Raw genomic sequence first — 20,952 nt, forward strand, 5'->3', positions numbered from 1 at the left:
GCTGCCGCCGGCCCCGGGCGCCGCTCCGGCACCGACACAGCCGCCGCGGTGCCGCTCCCCCCTCCCGCCTCCCTCCCGCCCACCCTCCCTCCGCTGCGGCTCTCTCTCCTCCTCCGGCCCCCCTGCCAGCCCCCTCCCTCCCTCCCTCCCTTCCCCCTTTATTTTTCTCCGCAAGACTTTGGCTCTGGAAGCAGCTGGTTCAAAGCAATCGCCATGTGATGAGCGTCTGGGTCGGGTTTTTTTTTTTCCTTTGGGGGGGGGAGGGTGCAGGTTTCTGACCGCAGAGAAATATTAATAAGAATTTCCGAAACAGCAGCAGCAACAACAAGAGCAACCCCCCCCTCCCCAAACCTCCTCAGCCGTAACAGCCTTCCCCCCTCCCCCGGGCCCGCTCCACGCCCCCCCCCCCCCCCCCCCCCGGCTGCAGCGAGAGGGGCGACCCCCGAAAGTTGCGCGGAGGCGAGGTGAGTGCGCCTGTTCCGCGGCTCGGCAGCCCCGCCGGGGAAGGGGAACGGGGCGGAGGGGGGCGAAGTTTGGGGGGAGGCTGGACGGGAGGGGGTGGGGGGCAGCGTGGTTTTCCCCCTCCTCCTCCTCCTCCTCGTCCTCCCCGAGCAGCTGTTGCGCGGGGTGAGGCGGGGGGCTGCGCCCCCGCCCCCGGAGCGGCCGCGGGCTTTTTGCAGGAGTGCTTATAGCTTATTCCTTCAAGTGGGAAACACGCGCGTTGCGTAACGGGGAGCGCGCGCGCGGCGGGCGCCGAAGCGTGCGTGTGTCTGTGTGTCCGTGGACGCGTCTGTGCGCGCTCCCCCGCGCTCCGCACCGCCGAGCGGGCCGGGCCGGGCCGGGCCGGCGGCCCCGGGGCAGCCCCCTCCGCCAAGGGCCGTCCCGCCGCCTTCCCCCGCCGCCGCGGCCACCTGCAGCCGCTCGGGGCAAGCGGGGGCACCGCGCCGCACGCCCGGGCGTGCGCTGTCCCCTCTGTGTCCCCCACCCCCGTTTTTGTAGGTTTGGAGAGAGATGCGAACTCCGATAACAGTTTCTTGGATCATTAAAACGTAGCGTGTAGGCAAGGCAGCGCGCCGCGAAGACGCTGGCTGTCATGAAAGACGCTAAGTGTGAAATCATGCCTCTCCTTTTGTGGAGCAGGCTATTTTTGTAATGCAGCGGGTGTCTTGCTTAAAGCGCTTCGGTTATCGTGAGATCATTGTGCCCTTGTTGCCGAAGCCCCGGCAGCTCCGGAGTAAACCGCGTTTTACATTCTTTAATAATAAACGTGAGGCAGGGATGACAACTCATTAGAATTACTCTTTAGGATGTTGGAAAGATTGGGAAATCACAGCGTTGCTGTTTGCTCTAGCTGAAGCCGTGTTTTCGTGATGAAAGCCCGTTTTCGAAGACTTTGGAACTGTCGCTGAACTTGTGCATATTTTAATTTGGTATTCTGGGGCTCGAGCTGGAAACAAGTCGGGTTTTTTCCAGCTGGGAATTGTCTGAGATTCTGCTCTAGATGGTGGAATACTCTGCAGTTTGAAGAGGGTGGTGGTGCTTGGGTAAATTGACGACTTCAGGTATGTAAATACTGAAATTTGAGATAATTGCGTTTGATGAGATAGGTAGAATAAAATTATAAGGTTGTGTGTAAAGCTGTCGTCTACAGGGTTGTTGTAGCAACAACCTGAAACCAGTGTGTTAGGAGTCTTTACATCTGACACGGAAATGAAATTCCACTTCAGATATGGGCTTGTTCTTTTAAAAGCCTGTGTTGCCTTTTGTATCCACCCGCCTGCCCCCACCCCCCCCCCCCACCCCGTCACTGGGATCTGGGCACTTGTGCAGCAAAATGGATCGGGGTTGTACTTCCCTGCGGTGTATTGAACCTGGGCTTTCAGCATCATTTTTCACATTTGACTCTCTGGCTTCAAAGGCTGTTCTGAAGGTGCTCTGCAAGAAATGGAAGGATGCCGTGACTAATTGGAAAAGTAGAGGATTGAAAAAATCAGGATCATAGGTCTAGTTTTCCTGTTAGTTTGCTCTGTAACACTGGATGAGCCATTCAAACAGATGTACACCAGTACACTGAGCTGTCAAGTGGGCAAGAAAGGTCCCTAGTGATTTTGCAGATGGGGTGGTTGTCAAGATATTTAGAAATCTTTTGCAGAAATGCTCCACAGAAGCAGAGAGTGCATTTCTGGGCAATGCTGGGCAACTCTGCTGTGTAATTTGTGCTTAAACAACTACATTTTTTGAAAACTTTTACAATTGTGAGGGTTGTATGGGAAGGGTGCACACAGAAGGTGCACGACTGATGCGCATGCTGCCAGATCCCAACTGGTTAATCATCAGCAATTGTTTATGCCCAGATATCTCATACTGGGAAGCAGTGCTAGGACAGGTATTCCTAGTCCTTTTCTGACCTGGAGGCACATCTCGAACACATGTTGGTGTTAACGTCCTGCACGCTGGCAGGATGCGCCAGTGGTGTAGGTGGGATACCCTCCTCTCCTTCCCTCTTTGCTTTCTGTCGTTCATTTTGCAGCAAGAAAACCTTGGCTGTTCGCTCTTCTGTGCTGGGCATGAAGGAAAGTTAGAGATAGCACCCCAGTTGCTAGCTGAGAATAACGGTCCAAATCCCAATAAATAGGCATTGACATGGTGCTCCTAATGTGACAAGATTCTGGTAAATCTTCGACGTTGTAGAAAGCCTGAGAGACTCATTGAAATTAATGAGTTTAATAAAATCCCCGTACTATATAGCAATCTTGCGTATCTCTTTCTGTGTGTGCGTAATTAATGACAAAGAGAGCTGAAAAGAAAACCCTGTGTAGATGATGTGTAGTGTGGAATATGTGACAGAAGTTGCTTGCCTTTTGCTTATTTTAAAACTTTCATTGCTTGGTTTTCTGTTCTGAAGTGCAATAGCTATTTTTCTTAGCAAGGCTGCAGTGTGATTCCCAATTAGTTATTTTCCTTAAGGTTTTTTCTAAAAATATCACCAGCCATGAAAAAAAACTAATCAGCGATCACTTTTTTTTTCCTTTTAAAAATTCAAGAAGAATAAAAATAGATGTTTTCTCATTGTGTGCCTGTGATTCTTTTTGGTTAGGACTTCACATATGCACAGATAAAGAGGAGACCTCTTAGAGTGTAGCTAAGAGACATTTATGGCACAAAGCTGAAAAATGAGATGGGTAACATTAATATATGCGAAGTAATCATTTCGGTAGTAATGACATTTTTATGTAATAAACTGTTGGTGTAAATTGAATAGCATTTATTGTGTGACGTGAACAGAGTCTCTTGTGATTTTAATTTAGGTAGTGTGAACATGGATTATATATTCAAATCAAAATGTACGTGCCTTTTTACTCAAAGGAATGCTCTCTGAATGGCTTCTCAGTTTACAAGTTGCATGAACATACCTGTAGTGTTTAGCAGATCTGACTTACGTTTGAAGGCATGCATGCTTCTGTCTTTCACCTCTGGGTCTGAATTTCCAGCTCGCATCATTTTGGGTTGGATGGTCGTGTAACAGTGGTTTCTGGGTTGAACTATGTTAGGGGAAATATACCAGTCATTCCATTAATGTGTTGAAGAAAATCTGGATTTAAACTTAAAGCTTTCTCTAAGTCTGAGTTAGTCCTGCTGCTTTCAGTGTTCCTCCTGACTACAAATGCTTTATGAGAATGTGGAAGAGAGTCTTTCTGATACTGCAGTTCCTTACTGATATTTGAGGAGGTGCCTTAATGATTTTGTTGTAGTAGCTGAATGGACAGTAGATTTCTACCCCCAGTAACTCCCTAAGGTTTTCCAGAACAGTGCTCAAAATGCTTATTCAGCTTTTTACAAAAAACGGTCATCATTCCTTTAAATTCAGCCAAAAGACATTAACCTTGGCAGCTGCCTGAATATTATGCGTTCATTTGAAGCTTGCATCAAGAAGATGTAAAATGTATGAATATAGCCAGCTGAGTTGCAATGTGTTAGTTTTGCTTTTTAGTTAGGCAGAAGCATCTTTGTAGTGGATTGAGAAGAGCACTACTTACTGTGCTGCTCTTGGACTATGAATTGTAATTTTAAGGCAGGCAAGCAGTGGAATGCATACAAATGCCTTTGTGGCCAGTGATGGACTTGAAGCTCCTGAGTTATTCGAACTAATGCTATTGATCAAAAAGCAACCATATGTCCAGAACAGGTAAATAAAAAGGAACAAGGGAATGAGTTCAGAAAAACCTTTATGCTAAAAGTTTACATGTACGGCAGAACTTCAGTCCGTCAAAAATTGGGCTCAGAAGACTCCTCTGCTTGATTGTATTGATCTTTATGCAGAAAGAGCTACAGCAACAACCTGAAGAACACCAGCTGTGCTGCATTGGCATCTCAGCAGATCGATAGACATGTCCCCGTTTGGCTTGAAACAAGTTGTCTGCAAAAAGCTCCTAATGTGGTGGGGGCTGAACTGCAGCTCCTGCGTGGGTGAGGGGGCTGCCGGGCGTGCAGCCCCTCCGTGCGTAACCCCTCATCCCTCCCTGCTCTCCTCTGCCTCTGCTCCCCCTTTGCTGTTTACACCTGCTTGGTGCAAACCTGCCCTCAGAGTGAGCTGGGATGCTTTAGATTCAGTGCCTCAAAGAAAGAAGAGAAGGACGTGGTGGTGATTGCTGCGGGGGCAAGAGGCACCAGGACCTGAGGTACGCCGTTTTCTTCTTTTTAGTGTGAAAGGTGACCTAAAAGGGTCAGATCCTCCCAGATTTATTCCCAAGACCTATAATTTGCATACAGCTTGACTGATAACTTTCTCTGCTATTGTATCAGCGGAACAGATGCTTGAAAAGCTGTTAGGAACGAAAAATCTGGGAATTTCCAGTTTACCCCTAGTAGGAGTTGAAATGGAGGCTGGAAGCTGGCTGGGTTTGGTTTGGTTTGGTTTGTTTTTTTTTTTTTTCTCCTGAACTTTGAAAACACTCGTCTGGGCTGTGATGGGTAGATAGGTTTTGGTGCATAGGTTCAAAAGGAGTCTCCCCAGTAAGAAAAACAGGAACTGTTTACTGCTTGTCACTATGCAGGGCTTCTGGGCTGTGAAGCAGCAATTTTCTTTTTTGAAAAGAGGAAAAGCAGTTCTGTCTGTTTAAATAAACAAAATTACCCTTGAGACTTAATCATACCTACTTATTATAGCTGATATCCACTGAGGTTTTTTTTTTTCTTTATTAGTGATCGCTTTAAAATTTAAACCTGAACTAGGAAAACAGGAACTGTAGGTGTGGAGGTGTTCTTTTACCCCGATTTGCATGCAGCCTGTTTTTTATTTAGTGGGTAGGTGTGTTCAGTGTATGTGAGAGCAATTGAACATGTCAGCAGTTTCCTACAAGCTGCGCTTGCTGACTCACGTGTCTGGTGCAGCTTGGAGCTACCCTCGCTATAAACTGTCCACAATAGGAGGCGCAGGCAGAGACACCGAGCCGTTGTTCAAAGGTTATTTTCAGTTCTCTGGTCACTGCTTTGCTGTGGTGTTCTTCCCCAGTAATATCAAAATACACCGTCCTTTTGCCTGGCTGCTGTTCTGCATAGCGTGAAGTAGAAATTCGTTGCACCGCTGCGGAGGTTGTGCTCGAAGTGCATCTAGATGCTACGGATGTTCAGCAGGACTAAACCTCTGGGGGGGTTTTTTCTTTCTTTTTTTGTGAATGGGATGTTACAAAAAAGAAAAATATCCCCCCAAGCATTGTTCCAAATTTGGATATGGCAAGTCCAGCGTATGAATTGTGTTTTCCCTTGCCAATTGCAAGCTGTACAGTCTCCTACCCTCCACCCCTTTTTATGGCAGAAATGTTCTTTAAAGCCAGCAAGGAATTCTGATTAAACTTGAAAAACACAGTTTTAGCTATCTTTAATTTTCAGAATTTTGCTGTTTCTTAATCAGTTTTTTCTCTCCTGTGTGGCAATAATGCTGGCCGTTAGCATGAAAGGATTCCTTCATTTGCATGAAGATGAAAACTTATGCTCTTGTACAACTGCTTCTTTATTTACAGACTCTATTCTGATTACTCATAAGGATCCTAAAATGATAGCTTCTGCTGACTGATGATTTTTAACTGATCTTCTTGTTGTGGTTTTTTTTTTTTCTTCCCTCCTTTCTTTTTCCTTTCTCAGTCGATCACAAAAGCCTTTGCAGAAGCGGAGTGAATTATCCATTTGCAGTTCTGCATTTACTGTCACGGAGTTTAGATTTGTAGTTGTCTTTTGTGTATTTTTCTTCTTTTTCTGGAATGGGGCAAAAAATAAGCTATCTCTCAAAGCATGATAAACAAAATCAGCTGATGTAAAAAAGGCTTTAATAACAATAAGGTGAGTTCTTGTCACTTGTTTTGTTTTTAGTCAACTACTTCGACCAGTAATGAATAGAAAACCACATTGAGAGCTTTGTAACACATGAAGAAAATGGGTGTTCTTGGTTTCCGCCAATACAAATGACTCATCAGTATCAGTAGGGTTTCTACTTCTAATAATAAAACTGTGGAAGACCTTTAGAACGTGTGGTTTTGGCCCCTACTCTTAGTGAAAGGTTGGAAAATATTACTTTGAGCTTTTTTTTTTTTTTTTAAACTTATGGAAGCTTTAGTGATTTGCTGTGCAACAGTGAAAGATCTTGTACCCTCCAAAAAAACCCTAATCATACATACCATTGCTTGCAGTTCTAAAATCTTCCCCTCTCCTGTCTCCTCAGTGTTTCGCGTTTCACCGCAGTGAGTATTGCCGACGCTTAGCCTCGATGTCAGAGATGCACATCTGGAAAATATAATCTATTTATGTCGAGTGGGGGAAGACTTGGCATGCTACCTCGTCTTGCCGAGTTGCTGTTCTCCACCTCTCTTCCACTCTGGTAAAGAGAGGACAGTAAGATTGCTGAGTGACCTGTATTGCTGTTTGAGCTGGGGTCAGAGGATCTGGAGAGGAAAGTAAACAGAAAACAGGAGTTGAAGAATAAACGACAACTGCAGGATGTGGCTGTCACTACCTAGGAGGAAACGTACGTCTTCCAGTACTGAAAGCGATACTGAAAAAAGAGCGAATCAGAAAGTGATCTGTTAAATTCTTCTCTTTCTCTCTCTCTGTCTCTCTTTTTTTTTTTTTTTTTAAGTAATAGTTTTCAAATGTGTTGGCATCCTTTTAGCTGTTTACCAATGAGACTGAAATCTTTTCATAAAGACTGCCCCATCTTCAGTGCAATGAAGCAACCCCTAGCACATACTGCATTTTGTTTGAAACATACCTTGTAGAACGCAAGGTTATTTTGTTTTCGTATAAGCAGAGCATCCCCTCCATGCTGTTATAGTGTATCAAATTTTAATTCTTTTATGCAAGGTGTTCTACTTTTAATGGTAGTCCAATCAGCGTCTCCTGATCTGCTGCATTAATACATAGTGTTGCTGTCTGCTTTCAAGTTGCCTGTGTTGTTATAAGATTTAAAGACTATTAATGAGGCAGAGCTGGTCTTTTTTTACCCGTTAGAGTGAGATTTCCAACATTTATGAAACCTCCGAGTTTACTTTCTCAGTTGTTGCAATATTTATCCTACTAAGTTATTCCTTAAAACGATGTGATGGTTCGTTGTTTCTTTTTATTCTGTTTTAAAAGCAGGGTCTGCTTTTTATAAAATCCGTTCTGAGGCAGATCCTCAGTAAATCTAGACCTATCTCAGCTCCCTTAGTGTCAGCAGGCATCTTTTACCACCAAATATTTAAATATATTTATGTAGTTAGTTTGAATTGTGCTGAAATACCTTGGATGTGTTTGTTAGTTTCTTGTATAACCAGACTGTGATGGAGAATCTTTGTCTTGTATCTTCTCTACTGGGAGGGGCGCACTAAAAATAGAGGCGCAGAAGCCTGTGGAGATATAACTTTGAAACATGTGAAAATCCAGTTGTTTGTTACATGGCAACAATAAGAGATTTTGCTATTTTCAGACTGGTATAGCAGAAAAGGCCAACTTTCAACTGAAGGGATTTATTTATGGACAGTTCTTACTGAAGTTCACAGAAGAATAATTGGTAAGGACTGCAAAATATGGTGTCAGTGGTTATTCAGAGTTCAAGAGGACATAGGTTCAGCGATCTGATTTCAGCTTGTCTTTAGAAAGTCTTACCATCAGAAGTGTCATGAGGGTTGGGTTATGATGAATGAATAACGTGTCTAAATCTCATCCGTGTTCTGAGCTCTGCTGACTCGGAAACAGGACTTGTGTCCTAAATCACTGAGGGCTGGACCTGTGAAGGGCAACAGACGCTGTTGCTACTGAATTTTGAGACTGTGATTCTGCTCTGCATCGTCTCCTCTCCTTTCCTTGTGCTTGCCCTGGCGCCTGTCTCATCCCACAGCGGGCCAGCCCCAAGAGCTGAACTGGCAGAAGATTATTCATTGTATGTGTAGGGTTAGTTTTCTGCTGGTTGAGTTTACTGCAGGGTCTGGCAAGGACCTGGGTAAGGGATCAAATTAAACCAAAATTTGTTAAAAGACCCAGAGCTGACCATGGCACGCCTGGCCCCCGAAGCGCAGTGATCATCACAGCATCATACCCCATCTCCTGAAGGTCATTCTCGTCTTGCTTTTGCAGTGTGGTGGTACTGCAGAAAACCATTAGCAGCCTGTGCTAACCTGTAGCTTGGCAGTAAGAACTTGCTGCCAGGGCATGAGAGGTTTGGGCTGTTTAATTTTGGCTTGTGTTTGCAACAGACAATTGACAGAAATGTTAGAGGAAAACAGAACTCAGCCAAGCAAGTCTTCTACGTTAACAAAATGCAAAAGTACTATCTTTTGCAAATATTCAAACAACTGTTGTTATTTCCACCTGATTCTGGTTGCTCCTGGCCTGATGCGACCTGATCGCGTCACCTATCTCCTGGCTGTGATGAGCTCTTGTGAATTTAGATTTTAAACCTAAGTTGTAGCTGAGGAGAGGAGCAGACCTGGTGATTGTGGAGAGTTTTTTGAACCAGGTGGCTGCAATCCTAGACCTCAGGTCTTCCTTGCAACCTTTTCTCAACCATCACTCTGGGATGATGACAAGCCTGTGCACTTAGAGATGTTGAGTAGCGGGTTCAGCAGATGATCAGAGCGGCTTGAATTTGCCCAGGTGAAGGAGGGAGTCTAACTTCATCCTTCATAACGAGAGGGTGAAGTTAGGAGCTGGTAACCCCTTGTGCTGCTGGGTGCAAACAGGAGGTCCTGCTTGGCCATGCGCTTGTTGGACTTTGCTGAGCTGATTCAGCTTTCCAACCTAGCACACGTCAATTTACCATTTTCTTAGCCCTGGCTAATTTTCTAGACAATTTGATGAGTAAGACCACGGGCGCAAAGAGCAGCAGAGTTAAAGCAGGGGAGACGGGGGAGCAGCGGGGACACAGGGCCTTTGCCGAGTGGCGAACCTGGATCACCTCGAGCCGTCGCACATAGCTTCACCCTGCGTGGCTGCTGGAGCCGGTCGGCTGTTGTTTGGGAGGGGGATGGTGGTGCTGCCGTTCTCCTGTGTTCCTGAGCAACACTGGTGGTGATTTTATGCAAAGCTGAATGCTGCCCATGCGTATTAGGAAGCTTTTGGCCAGAACTTGACTAGCAAAAATCAAAGTGTCTGCAGACTTTTGGTTAGGTCCTGCTCTTGAGCTGGGAAACCTAAATTCTGCTTCAGGTCAACTTCAGGTATCTGCTGTGCCTGAGATACTTCCGTGTGTTGAACCTGTAACTTGCCAAATGCTTCTGACTCTACTCAATGATTTAACTTCATTTCCAGTCCCTTCATTTATTCCAGTAACTGTTATTAAATGTGTACTGAGGGGAAGTGTGGTGCAGAATTCTTTTTACTGAAATCCGAATTAATTGATGGTGTGAAGTAATGAGGCACGTCAGTGAGCTAACCCCAACGTAAAACATACGTTATAAAATTGTTGCGTAGTTTGTCGTAGCTGGAAGTTCCTGGGCAGTGCAAATATAAGCACTCTGCAAGGAAATTTTTTGTTTGTCTTTTTCCCCTTCTTGTTCCTCTTCGTTTGTCTTATTATTAGACTAAAAGTAGAGTCAGTGATTCATTCAGTAATCTGTTTCTTGGACAGTTAGTCATCTGCCAATTTGTGTTAACTTTCCACTTTGTTCAGAAAGTGAGTAATGCTTAATGCACTAACCACCAAATTCCAAGCTTAAAAAGCTGTGAGCATCATTCAAATGGTTTCCAAACTTTCTCTTCAAAACTTTTACCATTCGGTAAGATCAAACCAAGTAAGGTCTGGCATGCAGCGTGGTACAACTATAGTCCAATTGTTTTGTCTTGCTGTAGTTATTGAAGCAAAACACAAGGTTGCAAATGTAATGCACAAGTTGTACACCAACCCGTGTATTACTTAATCAGTGTAATGCTTCTTGTTTTTCTTCGCAACTCCTACTTTCAACGGATAAATATTGCCTTGTTATTTCCCTCCCTCCCTCCCCAGACTGCCACGACTTTGTTAATTTATATTGTTCCCTACCTCAACAAATTGTGATGCTATCATGACTAATTTAGTAAAAATAGCTTGCAAGGAAAGCTGGAATTGGTATTAGCTGCCAGCTGCAAATATTTCTGGTGCTTTTCATGATTCTTTTCAGTGGAAAAAGAATGATTGTGCTGTTGAAGTGTTATCTATATAGAACTTGAAGTTATAAAGCCTTCCTATAGCGATCGGGTAGATATTTTGATCTCAGGGTGATGCCAGTCATTTCTGAAGATGAATGCAGTACTTGTTTGAATCACTTGAGAATTTTTTAACTACTTTTTTCTTTCTTATGGAAACTGGAGTAGCGTAAAGAGTAACAAGGTCAGTAATGTCACGGGAGAACTTTATAGGACCGAAGTCTTTACAGTCTGCTCTAAAATAACATGAAAGGGCTGACTACCGCGCTCAGCAGCAAAGGAATTCAAAGTGCAGGAGAGACTTGAGTGCTCTGGGGAGGGGGTGTGTGTGCGGGGGGTAGGGTGAGGTGGGGGTGGTAAACATGGGTACCAAAAGTGGTTCTCTTGGCTGGACACTTGCCTTGTTCCTTCTGCAGGCACCTGTCGTCCTCTCCCGCAACTTCAGTCCATTTCTTGCAGCGAAGTCGTCGTCTCTGTGTGTAATTCTCCTCTGCTGCAGATGGTTTTAGGGTGTCCCCGGTGCCACAGTTCTGTAAACAGGCAATGCAAAAAGCCGGTGGATGGGAAGGGATAGCTTTTGGTTGTAGGGTCTGTAGTCAGCCCACGGCCGCCTCCTGATGCAGCGTAACGGGGTCAAAGCAGAAGTCTGTCATGCTCTGCTATTGTCAGAATAAGAAAAAAATTATTTCGTCTTGAGGAAAAGGTAGGGGAAGATCCATTTCCCCATTCATAGAATCCAATTTCAGTCCGTGTAAATACCCAAAATGTCCTGGTAGCCATGTTCCAGTGTGAAGAATTATGGCTTCTGAAAGGTTTTTCCTTGCAGTCTGACTTTGCACACCAGCGAGTTTGAATACTTTGATTAAGCTTTGCACAAACAGCCATACTGGGGATGCTTATTTGAACACCAGCCTTTGAGATTTGCCCATCCTAATTACCTGCAGATTTGCCAACATCAGCAGTGTTAGTTAATGCACTTGCCTCTTTAGACTGATTGCAACTAGCATATTTCAAAAATTACTTGCTTCTGGTTCGGTCTTAGTTTCAGCTGTTGAGCTTTACTTTTCAGGAGCAATGCTGGATCGGAATTTGAAAATTTCTTGGATATGTCTGCTTCTCAGTTGGCTCAAGTGTGAGCGGAGCTTTCACCTGCTTGGTTGAAAGGCATCCAGGAGCCAACCTGCTGCTCCCCTGCCTGATTTCAAACAAAAAAATTAAACCACATAGGATTGCATATGGAGGGACCTAAAAGCTGTACCAGAATAGCCCGAGAAAAACTCTCTGTAAGATTTGCATATTATGAAATTGCTCGCTTGTTCTCCAAAATCAAAATTTCCACCTTCCTAGGAGGCATTGAACCAAGGGAGGCGGCTCTGTTGCCCGCCGCAGCCCCGTGCGGTTGGTGGCACAGGCGACCGTGCCTATGGCTTTCCTGGGCTCAACAGAGAGGGAGCTGCGGATGGGCGCCCGGTCAGCAAAGCTGTTGGCTGCCAAACCCCCTCCGCTCTCCCACACCCCACGTAGGATGTCTATGCCCACACTAGCATTGCTTTTAGGTTTATGACTTAAACCTTCAGAGCATTACAAAGAAGCTTGCCTCCTTGCTAGTTTTGGGAGAGGGGGGGAGAAGAGCAAGGGCTGAGGTCAGCGGTGCAGCTGTCAGTTGGGTTCGGTGTGCTCCCTGCACGTGTGACTCGAGCAATGGCTGATTCACTGCCTGAAGTTGTTTTGGGTTTTGTTTGGTTTTTTTTTTTTTCTTTTTTAAGGAAGTAATCTGCCCAGAGGTGAGAATTGGTGCCGTTTCGTTGGATTATGAGTAAACCAAAACTGTGAGGAACACCTTTGCTTCCAGGCTTTTGCTCCTGACCTCCGGTGCTCAAAGCCAGGTGACAGACCTTGAGCGCTGAGCTGATGCCGGAGGAGATGGGCACCTGCCTTTCACAGGGCTGTGCAGCGTTCGGGGGATCGCTTAATTGCCAGATTTGTCACTTCGGGTTTCAGGTTGCCTGGATGGGGCAGAGGAGGCTGCAGGATTTACGGCTGTGCTTGGTCTAACACCTGGCACAGCTGTTTTCTTTGGCTGGTTAAGAGCCTGTGGGGTGAAGGAGAGATGACCAGGCACCCAAGACCTTGTAGTTGTTGAAACCCAGATAAGGGCAGTGTTGACTGCTGCAAAGCTGAAATCGTATTCAGGGCATTTTTATCTGAGGAATTTTTTTTTTCCCTCCTTTTTTTTTTTTTTTTTTTTTTCCCTGCCCACCTTCCATTTATTTCCTGACTGTAAAATTTAGGACATTCCCATGAAGACGGGTGCACCAGTGTCGTCCTCCGGCACAGAGAGGTGCCCGAGGAGGCGCAGCTGGGTGAGGGTTCTCCCGGGTATTTATAGAGGGGTGTCTCCTGCCCCGACTTGCTCTGCAGGTGCGCTGCTCAGTCGGTTGAAGAAACCACGAGCTGAAATGATCGCTGGGGTGAAACAGTTTACAAATAGCTTTTCAGTGTTTGTTTTTATTTTTAACTCCTTCCCCACCCATTGGCCCCTCCCCTGGCATATTGGTGAGGCCGAAACGGCTCAAGGAGGGAAAATTGTTGTTGCAGAATATGCAAAGAGCCCCAAGAGTTTCCAGAGGATCCTCGGAAAGTGAGTTGCTTTCCTAACGGCAGAGATCCTGCATGTCTTCCTTCCCCAAGCCCCACTTGTTCCCTTCTGCTCCTTTCTTATTTGGCGTTAAACAGGGGTAAAACTTCTTGTTCTGTGGCTGCTGGGTTTTTTTTTGGGGGGGGGGGACATTGCATGTTTGGTTGTTGTTTTTTGTTTTGTTTTGTTTTTGGGTTTTTTTTTTGTTTTTAAGGGCAGACAGCTGATGAAAAGATACCGATAGCAACGTATTTGAAACCGGTGGAGCCAGGGTACCCTTCTGGTGCCTGCGAGGACAGCCCCCAAGCCAGGTCCTGCTGCCCGGGCACTGGCTCCCGGTGTCCCCAGCAGCGCGGTCCCCATGGCCAGGCATCTTCTCTCAGGCACTTGGCATGTGCCTTTTTTGCCCTAATTTTAGCTTATTACAGAGAAGTGATCTCAACCATGCTGCCGCATCTGAGCACGAGAGGAAATTTAGACATTTCTCTCTTTTTTTTTTTTTTTTTTCTTTATTTTCCTAACTCGTGTTCAATAGCTTATGGAAAATTTTGGTCAAAAGGGTGAAATTTCTTTGCTGGGTGTTTAATCTCAAAACCACAGCTCCCGATACCCAGGACGCGCTAGTGGTAATGCCCTGCTTACAGCCTTTTTCCAGCACTGCGTAGGTGTGGGTAGGTGTGTGTGGGGGGAGGAGAAAGGGAAAGGGCATTAATGGGATGGAGGGGTCTCTCTTTTCCCTTGGGCTGCTTTTCTGGTTTGTTTTTTACATGAATAAAAGAGAAAAGAAAGTCCGACTGCCCGCAAAGTAGGTTAATCATTGCAGAAAGACTCGACGCTGGTACTCCATGTATGTATTTTCACATGCGTGCCGATGGCTGCGTGCGTACTTTGCGGCTGGCGTAGCGTAGCTGGAAAGTATGTGGGAGCGCGTCTGCTTCCTCTGAGGCTGCTACAGGTGGTCGGAGGAGGGTGGGGGGCGGAGGAGAAGATGCTCGGGGCGAGGTACGACACCCACTTCCTTTGGCGTGTGTTGTCGTGCGCTCCAACCCGCTGCCTCGCCGACAGCCAGGCGGCTGCAGGTCGCGCCTGCGGTACCTCATCTTTGCTCTTACTGATTTGCTGTTGTAGGTTTATGACTAAGGTTGTGGTTTAATATGCCCTTTTTAGGTATGCGAAGTGTTTAAAATTATCTAGTGTTGCATTTCTTCTTTTTTCTTTTTTTCTTTTTTTTTTTTGTCATGGCCTTTTCTACCTTTAGAAGTTTCCACAACTTTTAGAAGGCAAGAAGCATAACTTTATTTTAAAAGAAAAAGAAGTTTTCCCTGATTGTTACTCGTCAGCTACGAGTATGCGTTTTTTGCCTTTCAAAGATCATTTTTTGAGATTAAATAATTTCATAGCCTTTACGGTTTAAATATCTAATACAAACTGTTGGTGAGCCTTAAAACTAAAGAAAGCTTAAATACCTGGAATTTGTGAGGAGACTCTCTCTTTAGATGAGATGCCTTTCTTCTGCAGCCGTATCCCAAGAAATTTGATGTTAACATTTGCGAGTACAGATTCGTTTCCTTGTAATTTTGAAATCTTTCTTGAGGGCCTGTAATTTTACTTGACTGTTCAGGTCCTGCTTAATGCCTTGGATATTTGAGTGTATTGCATGTATGCTTATATTCCCTTATGTTTCAGATGATATGCTATAGCGTAGCAAGCTACGCTGCCATCGTGCTAATGGTGAAGATAAAATTGCACGTGCTGGCTTGGGGAGGAGGTGGGAATGGAAGGGAGTGGACCTATACTTACATGTACATCTGACTGATGTAACACCCTTCTTAGCAGATTGTGCAGCTTTAGTGATTACCTTTTTTTTTTCAGTTTATGTCCTGTTCTGCCATGGAGTGGGGTAGAGTTTACCTACTCCTCCTCTTACTGAAGAAAAGGGTGTTTTTCCCATGGAGGTACCTAGAATATCTGGCATCAGCTCGTGGTTGACACGAGCTCCAAATGCTCTGTTCAGGGGGAGCTCAATTGAGTTGAGCTGTCAAATGTAGCTATTCGATATCAAGCAGAGGTGCAGAGCAGTCTTTCTGATGTTTGTGCCACCTCGTATCTTGTTGTTAATTGAGACTACAACAAAAGCACCCAACAGTAGTTCTAGACTGTATATTCAACACTTGTGAAAACGTTGATAAACAGCTATTGTGGAGGTGTTAAGACTTAATACATGTTTTGAAAAGGAGTAACTGTAGGGAAATCTAATGCCCCACAAAGATGTAGCAAGATATGTGAATCATTAGCAAAGTCATGCAGAATTAAATTGATTTAATTTGGAAAAAGGTGCTGAAAGTCTCATAGCACTTTGGCTAAAGTTCATCTCCTGCAGAAAGACTGCCTAGCTGTTGTTTGTTGTGTATTATTTGCTTTGGACTTGAGGGGGCCGGTCTTTGTAACCCTGGAGTCTGCTTGCCAAAATCCTTGCATAGATCAGGTCTCCCGGGCATCCCTCCTTAAGCGCTGCAGGAGCTCTGGGAGCAGCTCAAGTAGAAAGTGCCAGTCCTTCTCCAGAGGATTTGCTGCTCAGTGCTGCCTTGGGGCTGCCTTGCTGGTGGTCCTGGGGGCTCAGCAGCTCCTGTGGACTTCACCCATCTCAACACTGGCAGGGTGACAGCCAGTCTCTGCACCAGCGGAGCCCTCGCACCTCTCAGGTGATGCAGTTCGTGGGAATGGCCCCTGAATTGCTTGGGAGGCAAAGACTGGCCACCCTGATTTAGGGGCTGTTTGCGAAAAGGAATAAGATGAGGGAGATTGAGTTGAAATAGCCATAAATGTTGTGTGCAGCTGCCAGGCTGGAATCGTTGGATTAGAAAACGAGAGAGAAGGTGGTGCAAAGCCAAGAAGCAGCTGAAAAAAAAATCAGAAATTACACAAAGAGTGAAAAATGAGGAGACAGTCAAAGCCGTGTCCTCTGTCACACTGGAAAGGGGAACATATAATTAAAACTCCCATGTCGGAGGAGGTGATGTAGGAATTAAAACACATACCTGTTCCAAGTTGCTGCTTTCTATGCAACCTCACTTCAAAATTAACTCTACCCCAAAAAAGAGCTGCTTGCCTACAGGAAACCATGTTTTTGACTAGAAGATACAGTAAAAAGACAGGGTGGGGCATACATGTGCTTCATTGTATGAAGGCAAAAGGCGAGGCTATGCTGCAGAGCATCGTAAGTGAATCCATGTTACTTCTCTCCCTTTTTCAAAATGAGTTCAGAAGGTATCGTGCTCTCAAGATAGGACACCTAGGCTTGAGCGGTTGGTATGAGGGTTACAGCGTGCCATTTAAACTCTGCCATTTCCTCATCCATTTGGTAAAAAAGGGACTGAACAGTTGCAGGGAGTTTTAAAACGTTTGAGTCCCCAAAACAACACAAGCATTTAGTTCAGCATACAGAACTTGCACGCGGACCAGAGCCACATGGCAAATACAATTCTAATTTATTTTATTTTTTAGAGGTCCTACTGGTAGACATAAATGAAGCAGATCGAGATTTCACTGTGGTTGCAAGCTGTGGCAGAAAAATTAGCACCACACTTTCCAGGGGAAGCAGAATAAAAATGTAAAGTCTGCCAATTAAATTGGAAACAGCTCTTAATTTCCCCTCTCCTCCTCCTCCCCCGAAGGATGAATGGCTTACTCTTCTGGATGGAACTTTGTGTAATGACTCATAGTTTTATATGGATTAGTGTGAATATGTAGGTGAGGGAGACTCTGGTATCTGAGAAACTATATATAGTGTCTAGGAGAAGTGTCCTGGAACGCAGAATAAATGAATGTTTGATCTATTTCTCTTGCTGAATTAACGGAAACATAAATGCAGAATATCTTCCTCCCTTTACTCCCTCCACTCCCAGTTGTGCTTGGCAGACACAAAGGAGGCTTATGATGAACAGAGAACGTGCCTGTATCGATAACTGAACTAGTCGCTAAAATAAGGGTATCCCCTTTGCTATGTCTAAAATATGCATGGACAGGGCACCAGGAGCCAGAAGCATGACAGTGCAGACATCAGCAGTGGGCATGCAAAGCTTCTGTGGTACCCTTCGTGAGATGGTTATCGTTTTGGTAGGTTTCCAGCAGTGAAAAAAGGCCCTTTCACCTCTTTGGATGACGAAGCTGGTCTGTGCCTCACAATGGGCAGCAGCCAGAGGTAAGAGCATCACACACCTTGCTCTTCTGGTGGCACCTTAATATGCCTTGCGTTAGAGCGTGTCCCCGTTGTACCTGCTGCTGTAAAGCCATGGGCAGGGCAGCCGTGTTTGTGCTGGGCTAAGCCAAAATCTCGTGGCTCTGCAGTCATCTATAGGTGGTAACTTAAGCTGAAGGCATGCGTTCACACGGGGCTTCTCCAGCAGGCTGAGAAGTTTCCATCTCAAGGCTCCTGTTTCACCCTCTCCTCTCTACAACCATTTACTATGCATCCACTTGCACCAGAATAGCTATTAATAAAACCCCTATCAATGAAACATTCAGGTTAGGGGGAAAAAAAAAAAAAGACAACTTTTTAAAAAGAAGTTTCAAACTCAGCCATTTCACTGTGTTGTTCATAAGCAAGGCAGCAGAAATTTAAAGTGGAAAAAGTAAGGGGTCAGTGAATTGTAGTAGAGGAGAAATGGGATCAAGCAGACAGGGAAGGATGGAAATGTGTTGAGCTGGCATTGCTGCAGATACACGCAGTGGGGCTGCATGCTTCAGTGTTGTTTTCTCAGTCTGCAGCAATGTCATTTGCTCCCTGGGGAAAATGGTCTTCTATGTGGAGTGTCCATTAAGGGCAAAAGCGAGAGAGAAAACTGTTCTTACATCCTGGTATGACAGTCGTACCTTAAAATAAGGCCTTATGTAATGTCCAAAAACCTGACGTAGTTAGGTCCTCCTTTTTGGATAGTTCACCATATCTTACTTTAGCATTTAATTGTAGGGACCTTATTTTTACATCTCAGACTTGCAGACATGTATTGTGCTAGGATAGCCGTTGTTACTAGGTAAGAAGACTGAAAATCCTGAGGTTGGTCCCGAGCTCCTGGCCTCTGCTTTCCCCTAGGAGCATATCGCTGGTCTTCTCTGGGAGGACCCTGGCTGTGGAAGTCTCCTCAGTTCTCTGCAAGAAAAAAGTTTGGTTTTCCCTTCAAGCAAGATGCCACACGAGGCTTACTCTCAGGGTGCCATGATACCCTGGGAACTTTTTCTGGAGAAGGGGAAATGCGTTTACATTAAAAACACGCAACCACCAACAACAAAAAGAAGCAGCCGCTTTTTATACATATAATTGGGGGGGAATCCCACAGCGTCTTCAGAGAAGTGGACTTACTTGGTCATGTGCAGTATTTCAGACCTCCCACCATCAGGTGTCAAGGAGGTCTGACTTCCATTTTAAAACTAGTACCTGGCGTGGAATAGAGCTGTACTAAAGTCTTATTGCCTAGAAACCCAAACATGGAGAAATCAAGAATTCATGTCTTTTGGTGTAATTTCTTGAAAAGAGATTAAAACTCCAGTGTTTATCTTGGATCCCCAATGCAAGGAGCAGGAGGGAGCGATGAGGGTGTTTTGTGATTAATGAGCCTTTCTGCATATGTTTCGCATGCCTCTTGGCATTTAGTAGTCTCAGTGACCTAGCTTTTTATTTCATTTTTCTCTTGGTGGCACTCTCATTAGTAGTCTCCTGAGATGCAAGAATCCACCCTCAGCCAGCGGGTCTCTTCTTGGCTGTGAGGATGTGGGTCAGTTTGCTGTCCTTGGACTCCACTGGTCAAGTAGGTTAGCATTTCTGTCCCATTCCTACCATCACTTCTTTTGTTCTCTGCTTTGGCACAAAACAATTCCTACAACACGTAAAGCCATCACCCTCACCTTGAAAACAGGATCCAGTTAAGATGGGGAGCAGCATTGCACTGAAATTGCTGGCGTAACCAAGACCAGATTAATTTGGGTACCATAGGAGTCTAGCCACAATACCTGCAGTTCAGTGTGAGTCAGGGTTGCAGCCCAGGCTGGCCGCTGTGCACAGCACTCTGGTGGTCCTGGCTGCGGTGGCTGCTGTGACAGCAGTGTAGACCTGACCCACACTGAAACAAAGGCCATAGGAAGAAGCAGCCTGTCTGCATCCTCAGAAGAGGAGAAACCCAAGATAGCAACACATGGTTCCTGCTGCTTACACATGGAAGGCAGCAACGGGGGGAAAGTGCTGTATAGACCAAACAGCACAGTCTGTTACAATCAGGTTTTTTCCTTTATGGGTCTGTGTGATTTTTATGGATAGGGAGGGGTTTGGCTTAGACATGGGACTGATCCTTCATCTAGGACAGTGCAAAGAACATCTGATACTGAAGATAAGCAATTTATCCTTTTAGATGGGAGCTTTCTCAACTGGTGGCAGGCCATGTATGGCACATCAATAGCTCTGCCTCCCCTGGGGTTTCTCTCTGCAGCTGCAGACCATGTGCTTGTGTATGTGTGCGTGCTCACCGAGGAGGTGGAGGGGGGAGTATTTAACCAGCTGCAAATCAGTGAATCAGTGTAGGGGAAATGATTTCCCTTGGGCAGAGGAACTCCGTGCTAGAACGGAGGCTTAGTTTGGCAGGCAGTTCAGGAGTAGTGGGAACCTGTGCCACCACTCTGAGGTGGCTCACCTGGGCTGGAGAAGGGACCCCCAGTTGCCAGGTCCCGCTGAAGGAGTCCTAGGTGCTTTACAACCACTATACAGCCGTCTGTGTTGTTTCCTCTGCCACTTTGACTGAGGTGTGGAGGGGCTGGACAAGAAACATGGGGACAGAGGGCTGGAGCATGAACCAGTGTCTTTGTAGAGCAAGAGCAGGGAGACAGAGGACTACTGAAAAATAATGGTGTGCTGCAGGTCGGGTGGCAGCTCTCCAGGGACCGGAGCATGAGTAGAGCCTGCTTTTGTTCTTCTGACAGGAGGGCTTATTGCTTCCTTTCCTGCCTCTGTCCTTACTTGGAGAGTAGTCAAAGGAGAAGTCATCTAATCAACTTGCTGGAGGCCCTTCTTGTTGCTTTTGCCTGGCTGAAGAGGCAACCATAAAAGTTTCCACATTCATTCCTAACTCTTCTTTCTTGGCTGTTGATGCCCGAGCAAGCTCAGTCTATACCAGTCTGTTTTCCTCATATATGATCAGTCTATCTATGTAGTAAATACTTTTTGTCTTTCTCTAACCCCTGGGTACAACACACCTGTTTTCTACAGTGATGCACGCCATTTAACTAATTGTGCTTAAATGGAGGAAGTCAGCGAGTAGATGGAGGGTTTTAATTTCACTGAAGCCATTCAGGAAAAGCAGCTGGATTTCTCTTCTGCATACGTTCTTATTCCACCCCACGCTCGACTGCTTCGGGAAGTGCTGTGGTGAGCACCTCGCACGGTGAGTTTTGTCACGTGCGTGAGTGGCTGGGTGCTCATCACAGAGGCTGCAGAATGAAGCGTGCCCAAACGTCTCGGGCAGAGAAAAGTGGCTCAGCTTCATTTTTATGGAAGAAGCCTTAGAGGTTTGCACGAGCCTTTTTTGCATCCTGGTGAGTAACCCAAAGGAGCGAGGCTCTCGCTGGCAGGCTGGTGCTGTGGGGCATAATCATCCTCCTAAGAGCTTGGTTTCCAGCAG

At 45.6% G+C, this 20,952-nt stretch overlaps 1 protein-coding gene across 2 annotated transcripts in view; it reads left to right on the forward strand.

The window, feature by feature from the left end:
• Positions 1 to 427: 427 nt before the first annotated feature.
• BACH2 (BACH transcriptional regulator 2) overlaps positions 428 to 20,952 on the forward strand; it is a 192,776-nt gene continuing 172,251 nt past the window's right edge. The window contains exon 1 of one of the 2 annotated variants that reach the window (XM_087777141.1): positions 428 to 464. The gene's annotated coding sequence lies outside the window, so the exon portion shown is untranslated. The remainder of the gene's footprint in view (positions 465 to 20,952) is intronic. The other variant, XM_087777140.1, reaches the window with a different exon arrangement.

Source organism: Nipponia nippon, unplaced genomic scaffold (assembly GCF_047370975.1).
Source record: "Nipponia nippon isolate SJK-2023a ecotype South Korea unplaced genomic scaffold, ASM4737097v1 scaffold_4, whole genome shotgun sequence".
Taxonomy (NCBI): Eukaryota; Metazoa; Chordata; class Aves; order Pelecaniformes; family Threskiornithidae; genus Nipponia; species Nipponia nippon.